Here is a 22934-nt window from a genome sequence, read left to right as displayed (position 1 = left end):
GTGGTTAAACTAATGGCTGAGGCCTGCTTTGAGGGTGCCCAGGCCTCAAAGTCATATAATTCAAAGCATGTATGTCTGCCTTGTGCTCATTACCATGACTGATCATACTGTCTTCCAGTATCCTGCCCGCCTGGCACCCAGGACCTGCAGGTGGTACTTTATCTAATGTCCATGTCAATTTTTCACAGAAATTTTTTGCAGCTAAGCAGTCCGAAATCACAGCTTGGCAAGGAACAAAGAGCAAAAACATTTACTCAAATGAATAGTTGAACAACTGCATACAGCTTCTGTTTTTCTAAGGTGAAGACAAACTGCAAAAACGATGCAGTTGTACAGAGGTCTATCAGTTTATTCTTTTATTGCGAGGAAAAGACTATTTTTTTCGGTTATAGTGGACAGTTTAATACTGTGAAATGTATTCCATGCATTTATATATATATATATATATATATTGGGGTTTTTTTTGCAGCGAGTGGCCCAGTACCACAGCACTTGTCCATTCTGACAAACCCTGATTTCATTTATCTAAGTGCTAAAATGTCCAAAATTCATGCGTCACTGGCCATCATTTTTCCCTTTTCAGCGTCGAAGCATCTTTTTTTGTTTTTCCCTCGTTCTCCCCCCTCTGTCTCTTGTCCTTCTCTTTTATTGCTTTGTACAGCAAAGCACCATTACTGATCCCTTCCAAAGCACAAACTAAAAATCTATCCCGTTGTCATTTGCTGCACCGTGCCATCTATCATCGGGGGTGCTTGGCAGCGTCTCCATACGAGAGAGGAGGTGCTGGAACAGGAGGAAGAGTCAAGGACTTTCACGCGCAACAAAAAACTTGTCACAATTATTTATGGCTCTTGCTGGGACACATAATAGGACACATCAAACTGCTGTTTTTTTGTGTGATGAGCGCCCTCACATCGCTGGCTCCCTTGTCGAAGTGGGTCACAGGCATCTCTTGCCTTACACATACAATTTCCAAGACAATGGCGGAGCACTTGGGGAAGTGACAGTGACAAATACTGGAGCCCCCACAGAAAGCTGGGCAGGCTGTTACATGAGTGATTGCGCCAATAATCATGCGGAGTCGTCACGTGTCTGTGGAGCAGGAGGGAGATGGGCAGCAGGGGTGGCAGGGGGTGGGAAGAGGCAGAGTGAGTGAGAGAGAGAAAGAGAGAGAGAGAGGGAGTCTATGAGTGTGTGAATAAGACAGGGAGGAGCTGAGGGGGGGGGGGCAGAAGGCCTGTGTAGAGAAGTGGCTAACAGGTCCTGGCAAATCATTTTTTATTTCCTTATCATCCATCTCCCACTTCCTCCCCTCAGATGAGTTGCTGCTAAATGACTGTCACTTTGGACGGTGCTGTGATATGTTCTGCTGTAGCGCCCGTAATTGGGAAGGGGTCACCAGTGCCTGTTTCTCTGTGTGACCTTTCTTAAACTCAGCCGCCCAGGGAATTGGGCAGAGCCTCAGATTAAATTACTTCTCCAGCGCCTCGGCCCTTCACCTTAAGTGCTGGCACTTGGCTCCAGTTCATGGGAAAGAAGCCCCTTGTTCTCGCTTCAGCGCTTCAGGCACCGAGCACAGACTTGCCCAGTTTGCCAGCAGGAGCTAACAGGAGAGACACCATCGGACTATAAGGCTTAAATACTGGTATACGATGTCTTACAGATACACTTCCAGATACTGCACTGCACTCAAATTGGATCACACTTCAAGAATTCCTTGTGAGATGTCCTTTTCTTCCTTTTTTTTTTAAAGCCAGATGATATAGGATGTAGCACAATATGCAGGCTAAAGTAATTACTTTGTTTCTTCTATTAGTTTCTGCTTTTGGTAAACAACAACGAAGAGTTAAATGTGAAATCATCATCTCGCTGTCAACAATATACCCCCACCGCCTCTCTCCCGTCACCACTTAAAAAATGGCACATTGACCTGACACAGCAATGTGAGGAGAGAGGCAGCTATTCACTGCTCTGTTAGATATGATATAATGAGACGCCACCGCGCTGAAAGACTGACAGAAGAAAAAACACCACCCAATTGTTCTCCAAACATTGTGGGGACGTCTAAATAAAAATGTCACATTTTGGCTCGCTATCATGCAAATTAATGGCATATCTGGCTGTAAAATAGACATTATGTGAAATCAAATCATCTCAGAAGACATAAAAAAGCTCTGATCAAGTGTTCGTCCTCCCCTTTGAGAGCCTTCAACAGCTCGACTACCTCCTCAATTACTTTGGGTGTCAACAGACAGCTATCTGCAACGAGGGCATGTTTTCCCACATAATGACAACTGATAGCTGGTGTCAGACAGGTTATGCTTTTCAATTTGTGTCTGGCAATAATAACAATTACAGCTCATGCAAGTCCTCATTACCTTACAGTATGAATTCATTTTGCTGTGCATATTTCCCAAAACGCTTATGTCCACACCCGTCAGCTGAGACGGGCAACGGGAAGGACAACACAGGATGGAAAACAAAATGGTAAACTTTGTTATGGTTGACCATTAACTTTAAGCAGGATTAGTCCTGCCAGACCTGCCTCTGATTCATTTTGGCTACTCAAATTGTCCTGCATTTACAGGGTGGGGTCCTGTTCTAGCTACCAATCCAGGAAGATTAATGGTTTAAGGAAAATATGGCAAAATGAAGGCTGCCGGCTGTTCGGTGACACAGATTTTCCCGTTAGTGGAGAAGATCTTATTGCTGTTGAACTAATTATAACATGAGTCTTTATTTCAGCATCTCTGCAGCATGCCAACAACTGCAGTTGTATTCATGCTGAGATGAACAGCAAAATTTTCAAGCTCTTGGCAGTGTAATTTGCACTAAAACAGGTGGTGTGGTGAGGATTTTAGGATCGAAGCACAATCTACCCCAAACAGACAAATATGTGAATGCGATCTAATAACATTTGTAACTCAGTGCTACGCTGTGTGTTTTAGAGTAAAAGGAGCATAAGCAGGATTACGTGGAGAGAGTGTTTCAGAATAAAAGTCCCATTCATTTGTGGCACAGACTCAGATTCATTGAAAAGAAGAAGTACGGCTCAGTTAAGCAATATCATAGATCCAAAACAAATAGTGTGAATTCAGCTTGTTAACAACAACATTTAGTTTTCTTGGAGGGAAAGGCTCTTTAAGTATTCCACTGAAAAACATTTCCGAATTTTTTTTTCTTAAAGAGACGTATACCAAACCAAAACTCATGTAATATTCGATTTCTTTAATTTTGACAGATGAATTCTATCTCCTTTGACTCTTGTGGCCTTCTGTCACCCCTAAAAGGAATGCACCAAACTCTCCCTTAATACATCAAATTATAATGTAGCTTTAAAAGTAGGTCATTACAGCAACAGTACATCCGTAAACAGTAAAAGATGGCTGCGTTGAGGGTCAGTGCTTCTGTCACTGAGCTGCGGTAGCTCATTTTCCCAGCCTGGCATCAGCCCTATAAGTCACTGCCCTCAGTCTGGAGACTGCCTTTGCATATACAACAAAGACAGACATTTCTGGACACAATTCAGTGCTCCATGGTACAAGGCCCACCCACTCTGAAGTGCTTGTTTTCCCTTCATGACATGTGCAACGGTATTGTCCATCTGGCAAGAATTTCCCCAAAAAGAAGGAAGAAAAGAAAAGCAGAAGAAACATTAACTTGTTAATGAAGTTTGTATCTTTCAGTCTGTACTTTTAACCTATCTAGCAACTAATCTGAAAACTTTCCCTTACATATAATCTTTTTTAAAAAGCCAATTAAGAGTATACAGCGTTTACAAGTAGCTCTGAGACTGTAGGGACTGCAGTGCCTTGAGATAAAAAAGCGACCATGTTCACATCTTCATTTACTGTTGTAGTATGCTAACATTTTCTAATTAGATCTAAAGCTTTGGGTGTTGGGAACATCATAAACCAAAGAGATGACATTTGACCTGATGATTACACCAGATGTAAAGTTAAGGGATTGCTATATTTATTACAATTCATCATGAGCAGGACACAGAAAGGGATCTGCATCCCAGATGAAACACAGTTAAGATATTTAAGTCTTGAACAGTGTGGTAAACCAGTTAACCAACATCCAAGTGACATTTCCATACGCAGAGCTATTAAGCGTGGCTAAAGAAAGTCACTGTGGGGTGAAGATTACCCAGAAAAAACAGCCTTTATGTGCTTGCTTGTGGTTCTCATTCCTGAAGACAAATGAGACTTTGCTGAGCTCACTGCTTGCCTGGTTGAGTCTACTTGCACAAACCTGGCATGACACTATTCACTCTTCTACGTCACCCCACATGGCTGTAATTTGAGTTTGGTCTATCAGCTTTTAGGATCAGCTTCAGACCAGATCAGGATTAAGAACACAGAGCCAAAGTATAATCACTATAACAAATCTGTCAGACACAGAATTTGTTCAAAACATACTAATGAATAGGTACTGGTATTCATAATGCTTTTGGATATTACTCTTCTTTAATTAAAATTGAGAGCAAATATTTTTCCACCAAAGTGGTGCCAGTGCCTAATCTAAAATTACAAAGCTGGAACCACTAATGCTGGTGCCTGTATAATGGGTTTTCTTCCCATAGAAGTAACCCCAGCTTCTGCTTTATAACACATAACCAGCTACACTCTAGCGCCCACCTGCAACCGCAGGGGCTACAAAATTGAAATCAACGCAGTGGTGCCATAAACTGCAATTCCTCTATTGGCCACATGAGGCTTGCTTCACAGCAAGTTGATCACCAGTTTCAATGTTTTTAAAAAATAATTTTTACAGATTGGACCTGTATGAATCATCTCCTCCTTCACGATAACTGTCCAATTCTTCCATATGAATATTGATGAGGCTTAAAGTTAGGGGCAAGGCTGTTTTGATTGACAGTTGTGCCCACATAGGCAGCTGGCTGCTAAGTGTCACCTCTGCAAATTCCATTCACTGGACATCTTGACCTTGTTTATGCTGTTTGTGCTTTATCAACTTATGTTATAAAGCATAAAATGGTTGCATCTTTCAGTTAATAGGAGAGAGGAAAATGAATTTTGATTACTATGACAGTCTCCTGTCTTTTGGAGGGGGTTTGCAACAACTAGTTATTACTGGCAGCCCATCGAAGGCCTGAAGACCAGTGTGCAACCCTGTGGCAAGCACTGGTAGCTGACTGGTTGGTGAGCAGATGTTGGAGGTTACTGGCAGTCAAACAAAGACCATTCACCTTCAAAGTAAAACCTTGTCCTTCTGAAACATGTTGGCTGCAGTGTTAAGGCATGGAAACGTCTACTTTGAAGGCCAACATTCCCTGTATTTAGATTCTGCTGCACTTTTAAAAGTTCCCCTACTGCTTGGTAAGTAGTTGGCGAGTGCAGACAAGTTCACATTTCCCATGCAACCATGCCAATCTGTTGGTAACCAATAATATTGCAAGAAGGTTTTTTGGTGAGCCACACCCTTTAAAACCAACTGCACTTAGCAAAAGCCAAGAGCCTTCAGCAAACACTTGCCAACCACATGGGGAATATACCTTCCTAGCAAGTACTTGCTGCCAACTGGTCTCCAGGCCTGACAGAGGCTTTTCAGGCAGATGGTACACCAGACAAAGGCTTAACTTTGTTGAGAGCAGAGGTTTAATATATGTTTACAGGTAGTTTTTGTGTGGTGTGACTGGAGGTAAATGCCAGCGTGTTCAACAAGTCTTCCAAAAGATAGCCTCTTGAAAATGTTCATGTTCAAATAATGTTTTGGGGAAGTTAATCTGAAATGATTAGGAATTATTTGAAGTCAGTATTAAGTGATTTAAGTGGTCAGTGCTGTGGAGTGTTCCAGGGATTTAACATATTCCTCCAACGTCTTTCTTAATTCTAGCTGACATCTTCCCGCGGAGGGATTGCATTGCACTGGCATCCGTGTGTGTCTGCTCCTTTTTAAGCACCATCCATGTGTGGCCAGAGCCCCACTTGACAATGACGCAGAGTGATGCCCCCTCAAAAGCAGAGAAAGAGGAAATCTGAGATGAATCACGTCCCATGGAGAGAAAATGTGTTAAATAGTACTTGGACACTGCAGCATGATAATTTTCTATCACAGCAGCCTATAAGTATCTGACAAGCCCTATGCTGACTCGGCAGTCTGTTACAAAATGGCAGGCGTGCCCTTTTATCTCGGTACATGTTTCACGGCAATTGGACAATCAGCCACTGCAGTGAAAATCCATAGTATTGATCGGCCTGTATCTTCTCTATAATTCTCCACCAGGAAATCCCTGATGACAAATTATATCTGCACCAGTTTTTGATTGGTGCTTTGATGTAAGCGATCTCCAAGGGCAGACTGAGGAACTGGTTGAAGCTTTATTAACTGAGTCTAAGCTGGCTCTTCCTCGTCTCACACCTGCCCAAAGCCAGACCTTCTGTCAGTCATATCGCAGGCAGACAGTCAAAACCGCTTCAGTGAGTCGGAATATACAGCTGCACATACAGGCCACCTAGCATCATCACAGAGAGACACGCAGGCCTACCAGTGGGAGGGATAGCTGGCTGTGAAGGTGACTGTCTGCCTCCTGTGTCTAGACTTGAAGAGCACACACACACACACATATGCCAATACAAGCGTGGCACAATAAATCTTGCATCAGATATCGCACAACTTTTTCCTGTTTATTTCAGGAAAGTCATTCCTGTATTTCATTACAATTTACAACATGTATACTGCATTTTTATAAGTCTATCCCGAGATAGTCACTGCCTTTTATTATGCCTTTGTAAATTGTGCGGCAGTGTTAAGTTTCAATTTACTGTCAGTGTAAGCGGTCATTTCATTCAAGCAGCTCCTATTCTGTTTCCCTTGCATCTGCCATAATGGCACTGCTACAGTGGAGCTAACCGTCTCCTCCAATCTGCTGTTTATGAACGCAACGCAAAGAGGTAGAAAAGGCAGCACAAGACAAATTAAATGTGATAGTGTATTCTATTGATTCTAAACAAACACAGGCCTTTTCTCACTCTCTGCTTTTAGCACTTGACGTGTACAACGAGCCTTATCATTATGCACACTGTACTACTCCCCTTTTTCCTCAGTTGATCACCCTGACCACAATGCATTGCTCAACACCGTGGAGTGCACACATCAAGAGGCCTCTTCTAATCCTGGCGGGGTACTTAGCAGGCATCAAAATTGGCGAAGAACTTTTCCGAAATCCACTGTCATAAATCCGATGATTTTTGAAAGGAGAAGAGGAGAGAGAAAGCCCTTTATTGGAGAGTCGGGTGTGTGTGCTGGGGGGGTGGTGGTGGATAATGTTGGACATAATCCAGCCTCTGACAGAGGAGGAGGGGGAGCCAGCATCGTTTACAGAGAGGCATATGCTCCCTCCCTTCACACAGTCATGAACTACAGCAAAGCAACCTTTTACCAGCCAGTCAGAGAAGGATAATCTTTCCCCTCGTAGCACAATGCAGGAGATTACATGGAGAACATGTCAGTCTGCACTGGATTTGCTAGACACTAGATCTCTTGTCCCTATCGATTTGCAGGCTGCTCATTCATGTTTTCACACGAGTCTCACAGGCAGAGCGGCCAAAGGCATATAGTTAGGAAAGCAGCCATTCTCTCCTTTCTGCTCTCTTACGCTCTTTGTATGATTGGGTGCTTCACATTGTGTGTGTGCGTGCATGCGCGCGCTTCGGTTTGCACCATCCTTTGCACATACATGCTCGCAACAGTGTCAATGTAACACCTGCTCCCGGTAAATGCGTTTTGTAATCACAGGACAAGTTAACCTCGACACCGCAGACTGCAGATGTTGTAATCCCTGGTGCTATTCTGTCGCTGTTGATTTGCTTCGGCGCAAGCACAATCATCGCCCTCATTTTAGGGGTTATAGTTTTCCCTAAAGCTTTGCATTATTAATCAATTATTACATTGCGCCCCCACCCCAACCCCATACCCCCACCCGCTCCCCAACACAAATAACAGAAGCTGCTACGGTTTACACACTGCTGGGCCCAGGTGGTTAGGATATTGACCATTATAAACTGGGCTCCTTCCTGTTTGTTTCAATATGCATCACAGCAATTTAAATTACAAAAGCAAAGCTGTAATCTAAAGCGGCTCGGGGAAGCATAAGCAGTCGGTTTATCAAACACAAACGTGTCTAAACTTCAACAGCATTTTGGCAAGTTATCAAACGTTATTTCATGTTAAATGAACTGTTTCTTATACAGTGCTTTTTACACTTTCTAAAACATGATTCACAAATTCATACAAGTACTTTTTGACCTATGCTTAAGGGCCTTCTATCTAACATTCACACACCGATGGATGGATCAGAGAGCAACTTGACGTTAGTAGCTTGCCCGACGATATTTGGCATGGAAACCGGAGCAGAAGCCAGGGAACTTTGTGATTAGTAAATGACCTGATCTACCTCCTGAGCTATAGCCTCCCCAATTGATTTCCTCGTCAGCTGTTTGTTTTATATATAATGAAGACATATTATTCTCATTTCCACATTAGCTACTCTTTGTTCTACCAAAACTGTGGCTTTTTGCAGACCCTCTGTTCATCTGCTACCTGAAACAAGCTGTTTTAAGTCCTTCCCCCCTGCCTGTAAGACATTGGGTACCTTTTGCAAACAGAAGGTTTGAACCAAAGGTGTGTGGGACTAAGTCAGGGCTGTTTTCCAGGGATATCCAATCTTATCATAGACAGCTAAAAAGAAAAATTAAAAACTGTAACAGTCTCTATTTAAGTTGTTAAATCTAAATAGGAAAAAAAGAAAGTGAAAACTAATGAGAGTAAAACAACTAAACTAATGAAAACAACACTATACTGAAAGAGTTCATTTTGTAGAAACTTCACCCGACCAAAGTTTTTGATATAAACTAAAGAAAGTCTTTGGTGTGTCTCTTGGTCCTGAATGACAAAAGCCCTGCATCTTTTATGCAACTTTGAGGAGGGCAGATTAAGGCCCACTGCAGTAGACTTTGACAGAAGAGTCCCGTGGACTCACAATGCCCATTTTAAGGAGCAGAAAACAAGAAGTCCTCACTCATGCGTTTCTCAGTGATCAATATGCTAACTCTGGGAATGCTAAAATCGAGGCGGATGCTTGACAAAGATGGATAGATTTGCACCGTCCGTGAAATGTCACTGATTCAGTGGAGGATGTCACCTCAGGATCGCTCGGCTGTGTGATAAGCCTGACACATCAGCTTGGGGTGGAAAGTGGTGTGGCGCCACTTTCTCACTCTCCCTTCCTGTCAGAGCAGACGGATGACAACGACCACCGCTGCACCGAGTCCAGTGGGACCCAGGTAAAAATGAACACAATTAAAAAATGGATGAGTTGCAATCTGTGGAGAAAAGTCAATGTGTGGGGTTTCGGGTGGTTAGCGTCTGAGTGGTCGCAGAAAAGCAAAATCATTAATTCCAAGTGAGGGCTGTCAATCTAGATTTGACAGAAACACTCTGAGCTGAAAAAAGTTTTTTTCGTATTATTTATTGATTACTTGCATGTCTGAGCACTTCTGTTTACTTGCAAATTGTAATCAAATTTCAGCACGTTAAACTGCTGAATACAACCACCTTGACATACTGTAAGTCCACACTCGCTGTGATCTATTCAGACTGACATACATCACTTTCATTTTCAGCACATCAGACACTCCTTGCCAGAGATTTCACTGATAATGGGAACAAAGCTCTGTCATTTTCCATAGATAATGTAATTGCCATAGCGAATGAGGCCATAAAGATGGCAATAAAGGTTTTAATTTTACTGCCTTCTTCTAGAATTTGACCCTTTGTGGTGCCCATATTTCTTCATGCCCCAAGGCAGGTGCTCTGAGACTCTCTATTTGTTCAAGATCAAAGGTCTGTCCAACAACAAGCAGCACTGACAGGCTGCTTTGGCATATGTTGGGCCTTTCTATTGGACCACGGGGAAGGTGAGAGAGCGAGAGGTTTCTGTTTTCTTCATCGCTCTGTCAGAGGGGCACATCTCTGGGGACATTGGGGCAGTTTGTGTGGTCAAAACAAGAGAGTTACACAAGGGGAAAAACAGCAATCAACAGAGTGGTACTTCACACTGACCCATAGCTTGACCTACTGTCAAATTCTCCACCTTCTTCTGTTCTGCTGCTCCCTTTTGGCTGATTTTGACTGATTGGTTTTGTTTTGTCTTTTGTTGATCCGTCTTCCTCCTTTTCAATTCTAGGTAGCAGGTATCATATCTCATGTGGTATTCCCAAAGACTCTGATTGTAATCCTGTTGCCTTCTGAAGGAAAAACACCAGAATCTGACAGAAGACAAAGCACCATCTAGCCACAGGATCCCGGGTAACTAATAGCTCAGGTCAAAGTCTGTCCTTTTATTTATAATCCTCAACAACATGAAAGATGAAGGGGTAGATTGAGATGCATAACTTCACCCCCTTTTTAAGCAGGAAGCCCACAGACACCAAAAATGATGAAATGCTTTGGCTGAGAGGTAAACTATTAATAGACTCCTCTACCTGAAACTGTCATTGTGATCCCTGCTCTACAGCCCTGCATCCACACCAGGAGCACCTTCCCGGGACCTGTAAAGGGCTGCTGAAAAGGACTATCACATATGCCGCGGTGCACACGGCAGCTACTGTACAGACGGCAGCGCTTATCCAGAGACCAGTATGCTTCATAATTGATAGTAGCGTGCATGTGTCAGTAACTCAGTGGGGTAAAAGCAAAGTGTGGGCATGCAGATATTTTATTTTGTGCTGATTCTGGATGTATAACTGCAAATCTCCACAAAAGCCTACAATGTTGTCGAGTCAAACAGAGGATGACAGTAAAACAAGGACGCAGGCATTTTTCATGGCCAACTAATTAGCTATTTCCCCTAAGAAGAACAATAAGAGCTCTTGTGTGTGTCACTACCGTCTGCTGTGCATCATGAATAAAATGCCCATTTTAAATATTTTGGGGACAACTTTCCGTATGTAAATCAGCCAACAGTAAAGTTATGTCAGAGGAAAAGTCACTGCCGATAGCAACTGCATTCCACAAATGATCATTTATTACCCGACACTATTTTTAAGGTGGGAAATGGCAGCCTCCCTTTGTCAAATCTAACAAGGGAATAGCTTTCAGGTGCTTATACCACTATAACTCATCTCTGTGACCTTTTGAGCAGGAATTAGGGCACTTTCATCCTTGCTCAGGTGCTTGTTGGAGTCCATTAGCATTTTTAAAAAGTGCTACAGAGTATAAAGCAAAACAGGGAATCTTTCATTAATAGACCTAGTGAACTTTAGCATGTTGGGTAAATTATGTAGAATCAGCCGATAAAGGATGGCTACAGCATTGCCGCAGACTTTAAAGCAACATCTTACTAGCATGAACTGTGCGGTTCATGTGACTATATTCCCTAAAACTCTCTCTATTTTTGCAACGTATTTAATATGAAAGCTAAGATCCGTGATACCTTCAAGCGCACGTAGCAATCATGAGTTAATATTTCCTTGCTTCAAATGTTCAGTACCTCTTTTATCATTATTCTCCAATTCAACATGCTCCTCCTTCAGGGAAATTACATAGCCAACCACCTAATCCCAGTCGTGTTGAGTGCTATTCTACGCTAGCAGACCAAATTAAACATCTGACTGAGATTGCTGAGAGAGACAGAACACACAGTCTTCTAACCCATTCTCGATTTTTGAAGCTCCTAAATAATTCATAGATAAAACAAAACACAACAAATACCTTGAGACGTGTGCTACACAGTAAGTTAATCCCACAAAATGAAATAGAACTTTATCTTGGAGCTTAAATTGAAGCAATACTGTGATATTAAAGTGTGAAAGAGAACACAAACACTGCAACAAATTACAAAATACCAGGGGGACCGACAACAGTATTACAGAGGACAGCCAAATACCATTTCATTTTAGAGTGTGGGACATGCGGTTCAATATTATCGTTATTGTCAATAAATTGTAGCATGCAAGCTAGTTTGAGTTATCACTGCCTGTCTCACATATCAAAGCATGGGGTATCTTTGATAATTCACAATTGTGCATTGTCAAAAATATCATGCAAGAGCAGCAGAAGCACTGGGAATAATAAAAGGGGGGAAGTTTGTTTGGGCCAAGCATGAAAAGTACTCCAGAATCCTAATGCACCAGATTGTGTTGAGATGTCATACCTTCTGCCGTCTACTCGTTTTGTATTACCACTTTCCCTGTGATCAAAAGCATTAATCTAAAAAAAGGCGATATCTGAGTGCAAATATCATCTTTATGTGGCCATTACTTATTAATCTTTATGTTCATTCCGGGGCCACTAAGTCATGTCACCTAGATGTCCTCTGAAAGCACAGGGGCCGACAGTATATTGAATTACATGTTCCCCTATTTACTGGAAAAGCAGGTCTTGGAGATAACAAGAAAGGTGATATTTACAGTAGCCTGCAGCAGTGTGATGTGTCCTGCCAAATCACAGCTCAGGTGGGCCAAGTAACTTCTTTGTGCTAGGTGGGAGGATGCGACTATGTTAGACACACTGGCAAGATGCATTTTTAAAGATCGCTCTCATATCAGTGTGTTTAAAAGCAATTCATATAATTGTCTGTGAAGATGAGCAACTAAGGTTTAAGTATCATTTTGATTTTCTCCTGTTTTAGATTGTCTCCTGTAACGTGCAAGTGTAGGACAAGCATGGTTGTAAATACCAAAATTAATGATGTCTGAATTCCATTTAGCTACTTTAGTTTCAGGCTCCTTGTATCGTGCACACTGCCTCACTGATAATCTGTCATGGCTCACTGGAACAAAAAAGAGCCATCGCTTTGTTATAGGTAACACCTGTGCTTTTACAAACAGTCATATACTTCAAGTTAAGACATGGTGTCCAGTGAATTTCCTCAAGGATGCCAAGGTTTATGTGGCAATAACCAGACAGACAATTAGGTTAATTAACACAATTTTTTAAGCAGATAGATAGATAGATAGATAGATAGATAGATAGATAGATAGATAGATAGATAGATAGATAGATAGATAGATAGATAGATAGATAGATAGATAGATAGATAGATAGATAGATAGATAGATAGATAGATAGATATTTTAAGTATTTGGTTTTTATAGTCATGCAACATAGTGTATTATCAAGCTCAGCTCAGCTCACAAGTCTGGTCAGTAACATTTTTGGAAAAACTACAGAAGATTAAGCATGGATTACAACCAAAACAATTACTCAATTAGCAGATTAGTTGATCAACAGAAATCAAAACAGCAAGAATTCATTTATTTTCAAATAAATTAGAATTTCCTCCTCACGTCTGTAACTCTGTATGCCTTCCTAGACCAGTAAATTAGCATTTTTCACCCTTTTCTGTATGCTTTTCTAAGCTCACAGGGCTAAGGCTCATATGTAGTCGAGAAATGTGTTAAGTATATTCATCACTGGCCAATTAAGCTGATTCTGACAGAGCCCAAAGTTGAAGCCATGACAGTAAACAATGCAACAAAAGTGAATGTTGATGCAAGGATGCTACAAATTCTAAAACATGGATGCTTCATAGACATCTTTAATGGAGCAACACTGTAAAGCCAAAATCACCTAGGTGGGCACCTGAGGTTATTGATATTAATTCAGTATATGATCAAATGTGAAATAAATTCACAACCTATCCTTCTTTTAATAAGTAATGGTTATGAATAAGTATTCTTGCACAATATTCTGACGTAACGGTGAATTGACCTTTAACAATTTGGGTGTAAAATGTCATCCCATGTGTGTAAAATGTAGAGCCGACTGATTTATTGGCAGGCCAGTATTACTGGTGAATATTAGCTATTTGCTGATCTACCAGTATCAGCATTTATAACTACCAATATATTAAAATGTGAAAGTACAGGGGAGACAGGAGAAACACCCTTCAATCATAAGTGTGGCTGTTACATGCTTTGTCCACCAGTGGGCACTCTGTAGCATCCTTGTTGACAACAGGTGTTTAAAACGCTACAAACACTCAGCCAATCTGAGAAGAGTCAAAACATAAATGAGCAAATAAATAATTATAAATATAAAATGTTAGGGGGAAAAAATAGCGATTTGTCAGGATATCAAATTTTTATATAAATTTTTAAACCACCAAACATCATTATTTATTATTTATTATAATATTTGGTGAGTTATTTGGTAAAATGGTACCACCATTGTTAGAAGATTACTGAGTTATAACCAAAAAAACATTTTGTCAAGGTGATCTTGACCTTCAAATACCAAATTCCAACCAGTTCATCCTTCAGCCGAAGTTCATGTTTTTGCAAAACAGTTTTTTTCCTGTGACTTTACAAGAATGCTGCCATGATGAGATATCAGCGACCCTGAGATTTGAGTTCATGCATGAGTTTGAGTGGATATTTGAGCAAGGTTGGAAAAGATTATCTTCAGGCATTCAAGAAAGACACATTTCTGTACAACCTAAAAACAGTCATAGGTGTCAAAGTTCAAGCTTCTGATTATGTTACATGAAAGTAAAGTGATAACCATTATGTTCTTTATTTTTGGTTGAACTCAACAAGTCCACAGGTGTCATTTTTGCCCTATAAAGTTGGTATTTTTCATCATCTTTTAATTAAAAAACATAATGAAGATATTAACCAATTTTGGAGGAAAAACACTTACAGTCCTTTATAAGAAGTTTTTTTTCACATTTTAATGGTTACGTGACAACACGTGTTGGGGTAGTGTTACACTAAACATTCAGCATGCATAGTGTACTTATCGGCTGACTTCAAAGTTGCAGCTATGCACCTGTTTAATTTTGTAGTTCTTTCCTACCGGCAAATTACACAAAACATAAATCCAGATTTAACTTGTATCTCTCTAACTTTATGTATGAACAACATGACTGATTGGCTTTTATGTACATATGGAGCCAGTTCACAACAATAGTAGTCTCAAGGCACCTAAAGTTAAGCAGCGATGGCATATTTTCACTTCATTTCATTTTGTCTGCCTTGAACAAATAACTTCTCTGTTAAAATCATGAGTGTGTCAAGACCATCACAAGTTTCACACTTCATTTTTATCTTATTAGACAAATTTTAGATTTTCAAATTTGTTTATCTGCTGCAAATATCACATCTCAGCATGGCTTTGATCACAATTACAATCAAACTTGTTACATGCAGCCACATATAGATGAAACAGTGCTTTCATGTATTCGAGAAGTATGTGTAACCGACACAGCACAACTTCTTTCGGTTCTTTATGGCAATGCCACTGTTATTGTTTAGAAAGCTGTACTTTAATATAAACAGATCACAACGCCATGGAGCCTGCGTCTCCTTACTGCTGCTGCCGACTATATTCTTGCACGAGCTATTTCTACTGTAGTTTAAATCATTATTTATTAATCTGCAAAAGTAGCATATTCAAGTTTAGGTTGGACATGTTTTCCTTGTTAATGTAACTTGTGACACAATAATACGCGCCACACGACTTAATTATTTCTAATGATATGTGCCTGATACAGACAGTGACATTGTGGCATATGAGCGAGAGCACTTTATGGTTAATAAAGTGTTTTGATCATCATATACAGGACTCGGGGAAACAGGTGCAGATGAAACAACTGGAACACATGGTGGAAGCCAGAAGCTCAGCACACCTGTTCCCTTCCTGCTAAACAGCCTCGCAGTGGATCGTCTCTGGAGCACAAAATAGCTTCCATCTCACACACACAGCACACATTTCTCCAATTCCAATTGCTCAGAGATGGAGAACAGACATTTGTCCCTTTTAGGGCCAATAGCAATAGTGATAAATGAAAGCAGGACTCTTTCTCTATGCTGCTGGAAGATCTTAATGCATTTTCCTCTGGTCTGTGTAGACAGAGCACTCCGCAGGGAGGGAGGGGAGGATAAGTAACTATAGGAGGTGGTAATGGTGTTGGTATCGGCTGGTGTTGTTTGCCCTAGCTGTATTGAAGCGATGGTCCCCGAGGAGCCTGGCACAGGGAGCTGGGTTTGTCAACCTTGTCTGAGGGACTTAATATGAAAACAACACTAATGAGAACCATTTCCATTGCTCTGTTTATTTTCAGAGATGCATTGAGCGGGGCATACGCACGGCTCAGTGATCGCACGTTGCATTGCATTCATTATGGGGCCCTGGATGGGCTACTGATACATTACACACAAACACACTTATAATTGCATTTTTTTTATTGTTCAGTGCTACTTTTAATGCTGCACTGAAGCAAAATGGGCTCCATCTGACCAAACACAACCGTAACGTTATGCATCTGGCTGGCATCTTTTATCCTTTTTAGAAACACTTACTAAAAACTAAAAATCTGCCCAGAAAAAACCCCACTACGTCTGTACACTATGTCTGTCCATTCTATAGTATGTGAGGAGGAATTCTCTTCATCAATAAATGACAAGCTTCAGCAGACAAGTATCATTTCCTCAAGCAAAATGAATCCTCCCGCGTCCATCTATTCACTCACAGACATGCCATTTTGAAAATCTCTCTAAAGTGACATTACTCTAGAGATTGAAACCACTATTTCATTGAGCAGAAAATTGCTATTGAATTTGGGGCTGAATAATTGGAAGCTATGTTCCAATGCAACCCACAGAAAAGGTGGAGTTATGTTTTATTGTCACACTCAAACCAATGACATTCTGAAGCTGAGCAGCACAAATGGTATGGGTATTGTTGGACGGGACATTGCTCTCCTTTGTATATGAGCCATATCAAGCAAGGAGTTGGAAGGCAATTTGGAAAGGATGCAATTCACTTTGAGCTGAAAGAAGGCCATGGATGGCATGAAAAGATATCAGCATTTTAAGGGAAAAAATCTGAGCATTCAGCTGTGTAGTTCTATGTTTGTTAAAGCCTAGACCAAACATTCATTTTCAAACATGTTTGCTGTATTGAAAACCAAAGAGGGCAACATTTTTCATCCAAATATATTTTTTTCCTTGCAAGAAAATACATTGTAGAGTCTGCAATTATAAAAGCCTGAATTAAATATTTTCATACATAAGCTGCTTCTGATTGCATGTATCTACATCAACAGCGGGCTCTACTCCTTAAAAAAATAGCACTTGTGAAAGCGGCCACCATTTAATAGAAGAATAACTGTTTCTGCTATCCTCTTTGCTGTATTTTGTTTTTAGTTTTGTGGCACTTCCTCTCCCTTCCTGCCCCTCCTTTTATCCAGTGATCGTTTTGTGAACCCTTTACCCTGTCATTGGTTTAGAGACTCCAAATGACTCTCTGTTTCTGCAGAAGACTAATTCATCCCCTTTCCTCCCTCCCTTGGCCACTGGCAATACTGATGACCACCAGAAAGACGCACACACACAAGCGTGAACACTTTTCATACAGCTAGACGTCGGCGCATGCACGTACACACTCACACATACACGCACACACTGATGGCTGCTGTGGTGTGCTGGTGTAATGTGCTTTGTTGTGTGAAGGTATCAATCAGAGGGGAGCAGATTATTAGAGTGTCTGAAAGAGATCAAACAATGTTGCCGTCTGCACCCACACATGGCTGATTTACAGGCAGGCAGATAAAGTACTGCAGCTCTCTGTCAGGGGCTACATGACGGCTCGCCGCGCTCTTAGGATAAATTATTGCAGAGGCCCGCGGTAATGTCTCTCCACCTAGCAACCAGCCGCTCCAGCCGCTGCCAGGGGAGCCCTGCTCGTCTGCCATAATGGCACTGTGTCCGGGGTCAGCAGTTACTGTATCGTTGCAGAGTAGGAGGGATATACACACATGCACGCGCACGCACACACACACACATATATATATAGAGAGAGACACACACACATCCTTGAATGCAAGCGCGTGCAGGTTTGAGCACTGTTTCTCGTTTGTCTCTACACCTGCCATAGGAAGCAATGCCAAAAGACACTCAGGGATGACTACAGGAGGACTGAGTGGACACAGGGGAGGTGCCGATGTCTCGCTGCAATTTTGCAGCAGAGCAACATTTTGAAAAACTGACACCAAGGTTCCAAACAAGACAGCGCTGAGGGGAGGGGGGTGCCATTATCAAAAAATAAAACTTGGCAAAAACATTACAGAAAGCCATTTGTAACACTAAGTCTGATCTCACTTGTGCGATTGGCCAAGAGGCAATTGTATAGACGCGTTATTTCATAGTACGCTCCAGCTGCTGCTGTCCTTAGGTTGGCATGTAGGCCGGCACAAAAACAATCACTTTGTGACTGATAAAAGCCTCAGAGGCATATTGACATATACCAGTGACTTTTAGAACAAAACACAGTACCTATTTGATCCACTTTCTGAAACAAGACTACATATTTTGAGCTGTGCTTTAGTAGACAGTGACAAAGATAGATACATATATAGAAATATATATAGAAATATATATATAGACAGCAGGAAATTGAAATGAATAAGTCACTAACCTGAAGTGGATTTCACTTACAGATGACACATAACTATTTTATATGTCGCTGAGCTCCTGGCCTTTTATTTATTTCAAGATGGCATTTTTTTTTCTGAACACCGAGCAAGGTCAGAGTAAGTAAAATTCATCCGAGGAATTGGCAGGAAAGAAACAGGGCTGCAAAAAGAAAGCAGAAAAACTATAGTGAGATGCTAAAAGATAGATGCTGTCGATTGAGTGTAATGAATATTTTAGTGAGGTTTTCTCCATTAGAGCCTTTCAACAGTGTATTTCTATATAAAAAGAGGAGGGAAACTAAGAAATAAAAACACAAACAACTAAAAAATACATTTTTCCTTTTTCTTGAACCATGGCGGTCCACATCAGGAGTTCAGAAACTGGCTTTGGCTAGCCGCTCTGCCATTTCAGTGATGACTGGGTGATCGCCTCCTCCCTGCCCCCTCCCCCGTGTTATCTCGCTCAAAGCAGTGCCATCCCTCCATTGTAATAATGCCGCTTCCCAGCAGCCCTTGGAATGACCTTTCTTTAATTAACTGCATCTTGATGAGCAGATCTACATAGAATGTGAAGGTTAATTAATGAAGTATCACTGCTTAGTCTTAAAACCATCACCTAGCGGATGACAGCCAGCCCACCACTCTCAATTTTACCCCCGATCTCATTAGCGATGTAAGGCCAATGGACAGCTCGGCTCTGGCCAGTGGATCTCAAATAAATTGTATCAAAGATGGGCCCTTTGATATCCTTCATATGGCTACGTAAGACCATATTCTGACTCTACACTTTGAATAATATATGAGAAATACTCACAAATACACACTCACATTCTTGCATCACATAATGTGTTCATGTTTTTCTCTGAGGTATGAATCTAGTCAGCAAACGCATAAATAATTCAAATGAAGGTAAAATAATATTTCAATTAAGATCCATGTAATCTGTTTCCTGCAAACAAATACATGATGGATGGTGATGGATAATTCTTGTATTATTGCACAGTTTCATCTTGATAAGCTTTCGGTTTCCGTGTGATTTCATTTCAGGGCACATTTCAGCGTTGCTTATCATCGCAATTTGGAAAGAAGATCCACATTAGCGAATGTTGCCCGACGACTAAAAGTGTCTAAAGCTGGTAAAAGATGGGACGATGATGACTCGGGGTCTACGGTTACAGCGAATTTCCCAAAACTGGCTGCACTCACACAGCTTTTTGTCTATCCATATCCATCTATCACGCGGGAGGATGAGGTGAGCTATCGCCCACGTATGCTGAGCACTCCTAGCGCAGACACTAGGTGGACATGCAAGACTATCCATCACCGTGGAAGCTTGGTTTTGTTGCCGTTGATTACAAGATTTCCCTTCTGGGTATCACCGTCCAGGAAAGCCACCTGGGCTCACTTACCTCCCAACTTGCCCTGGACATTGGAAAAATGACCCGAAAGTATCCAAGATAAGAGAAGTTTTCTGACCCCTTTCATTCCGAATAAAAGCCTCATTCCAAAGGTGATGATTTCATTCATTCATTGCACCCAATCAAATGGTGCACAATATCCTGCTGTGAACATTATCCTGTTTCTTTCCGTGTAACGCTGTTGTCTATTTAGATGCACATGCAAATCTCCATCAGGAGAACCGCTACTGTCTCTGTATGAAAATTCCTCCTGAAAACAGAGAAAAATGATTGAAGCTCCCTCTGTAACCTTGTTCCAGCCCTAAAGTCAAAGCATTAATGCATGACTTGGCGTCGGGTAGCATAAGAAGCACAAAACAGCTTCCACAAAACAGCAGAGTTTGACAGGTGCGTGTTTATCCTTTTTATCCAATATCTGCAGGATAAAGAATAAAATATGACAAATATACTCAGGCCATCTGGATACGGCTAAACAAGCAAAGCTACCAGTCTCTATTTGTGTCTGTTAGCACTACAAAGTTATTGATTCTCACCATTTACCACTACAACCCTTTGACAGCAGACACAAGCTCATATGTTAAAACTGGCATGGCTGACTTCATGACAAGCTAACAAAGAGTGATAACCCCCTGGTGTCTTGTTGCTGTCTGTGGTTTTATGGAACACAAAAACAAAAGAATAACATATAAGCAGAAATCTCTCCACTGCTTTTATATCCGTGCCTAATCTGTATACTGAATGACAATGATTTCCAACCCTCATTTACGGATCGAGTCATGAAGAAAGACAGAGTGAAATCCCATTTTGTTGCCCTTAAATTGTTAAGATTTTGCCAGAGTAAACTCGATCCCTAATTGGTGTAGCTTTTTGCTACCAGTGATATAGTGTCACACCGTCACTGATGACTGTCAGGTAAACTTTCTATATAGAAGTATTTCTCCGTTGAAGCGTCTATCTGATTTCCCTTTCAGCACCTCGAATGACACCCCACTAAAAGCTGGCACAATACGCTTCCCGCACACAACGCTGTCACCAAAGACAACTTGGGAGAAGCGAGTGTTTTGAGAGTTTGAAACAAAATAGCTGGTGCAGCATTTCCCCATTTCCGTCTGAAATCCTTGACACCAGAGGATTTACAGTGAAGTGAAGTGAGGTGGGTGCTGTATGGAACGAGCTGTGGGGGCTGCGTTAGCCGGGGTGGGGGGTGGGGGTCCGCACTACATTCGTGCTGACAGGGATCCTCCCTGTAGCGCATGCTTTTTTTCCATTAGTTCCTTACTCACTCTCTTGCCCTCCAGACCCACAGAGTGAGGAAGATTTAAGTGGCCAGTCAAGAGAAATCCCCAAGGTTTGGCAGGTGTGAGGTCTGGCTTCATTATCTACAGACACCTCTGTCCAATTATGAGCCTTGCTCCCTCTGTGACGATGATGATGCTGTGTGTGTGACTATAGGTGTGTGTGTGCACGTGCGTATGTGTGTGTGGAGGGCATGAATAAGCCGCCCTCATTGTTATCTGTCTAACTATCAAGATTCTCTCTTCCATTGTGACATCATTGACAATTTCACACAAAAAAATGTATGCACGCGCACTCATACCCACACATCACAACCACGGACACACACGCGCACACAGCATGCACATGCCTTTTGTTTAGATTTAGCTCCATAGATCGGCCTAAACCTGAAATATTCGGCCCATGGCCTCATTTCCTCCTCTGCTCTACTTGGAAGAAGAAAGCAACACCTGAAAACTACTCGTGCGCTCACAGTAACGGTCACTTCCCACCGAAAATAATTAGGACTCGCGATAAAGAATAACCAAAGGCCCATAATAAATTACACACAACAATCCTGTGATCAAAAGTCTCACTGGTTTTGATACATCTCCATGGTTTCTCCATTTTGCTGACCCACTGGTTCCAAAATGTCAGCTACTACAAACTGGAGCAGTGCCTTGTAAGCTGCTTCAAACAAGCACAGGGGTCTCTTTCTCTGGACTGCTTTTGGACACCCCCTGCTGACACTAAAGTGAAACACAACCTACAGAACCTTCTTTCCAAAGCAGACTGCACTGATAAACATGACAGAACAGATGACAAAAATATCATCTATTTTAAGCGACGTGCACCTTAAAGATGGAGAGAAGAAACCTAATTATTTATTTGCTACTACGGCCACATTTGCATTAATGCATGCTACCACGCTAGATCTTAATACTTGACAATACAGACAATTCTAAACTACATTATTTTTAAAGTGGGGGGGGGGTTAACATTTTTGTCTTAATTTATACCCCAGCATGTTCCTTGGGATTGCACACACTCCTCCCAGGGCTATGGCCTGCTATTGTCTATGAAGCCACATGTACCCTCTCCTCTCTGGTTTGCATGCACTCATATGCAGCCCTATCATCTGCATCACTTGGCAGATACAAAGAGCATAGCACTGATTTGCGTGTGAGCATGTGCGCCTTTTGTGTGTAGCACGGCTGCACTTGCTTGCTGTGCAAATGTGTGTGTTTGTGCGCATGCTTGTGTACAGTGCCTTTTTTTTCTTATATGATAAAGTGGGAGTGTCAGAGGCATCTGATGGTTCCCAGACTTTGGCTCTGTTTTATCTGATGCTGAGATGGCAGCTGTTGACCAAAGGAATTCATACATGTGTGTATAATTTGTCTTATGGCTCAAAACAAACTCGGGACATGGGACATCTTTTAGCCATTCAATTTGACACGACACAAACCAAAGGTCGCCGTGCGTGTTTTGGTTTCCTGAGTTAAGGACTGTCTAGAAATAGAACGGACAACAAATCTATCTTATTTTCTTGGAACTGTACAAATAACAAATCATTAACATATAAGAACAAATGCGGGTTGAAGCAGGTTGCAGCACAGCTCTGAACTCACCAATTTATTTGCCTCCTCTTAATGATGATAATCTTAGGACTGGCGGCAGCAAATGAGCTTCGCCTGAAAAAAAAAATTGCATGAATTAATAATGAGCAAAATTACTCAAACTCTGCACACCACAACCTGCCGCAGCACGGTGGGCAGTGGGCCCTAAGGTGACAA

Source organism: Astatotilapia calliptera, chromosome 20, assembly GCF_900246225.1.
Source record: "Astatotilapia calliptera chromosome 20, fAstCal1.2, whole genome shotgun sequence".
In the NCBI taxonomy this organism is placed as follows: Eukaryota; Metazoa; Chordata; class Actinopteri; order Cichliformes; family Cichlidae; genus Astatotilapia; species Astatotilapia calliptera.
The sequence above is the reverse complement of the archived record's forward strand: the minus strand, read 5'-3'. Positions refer to the sequence as shown.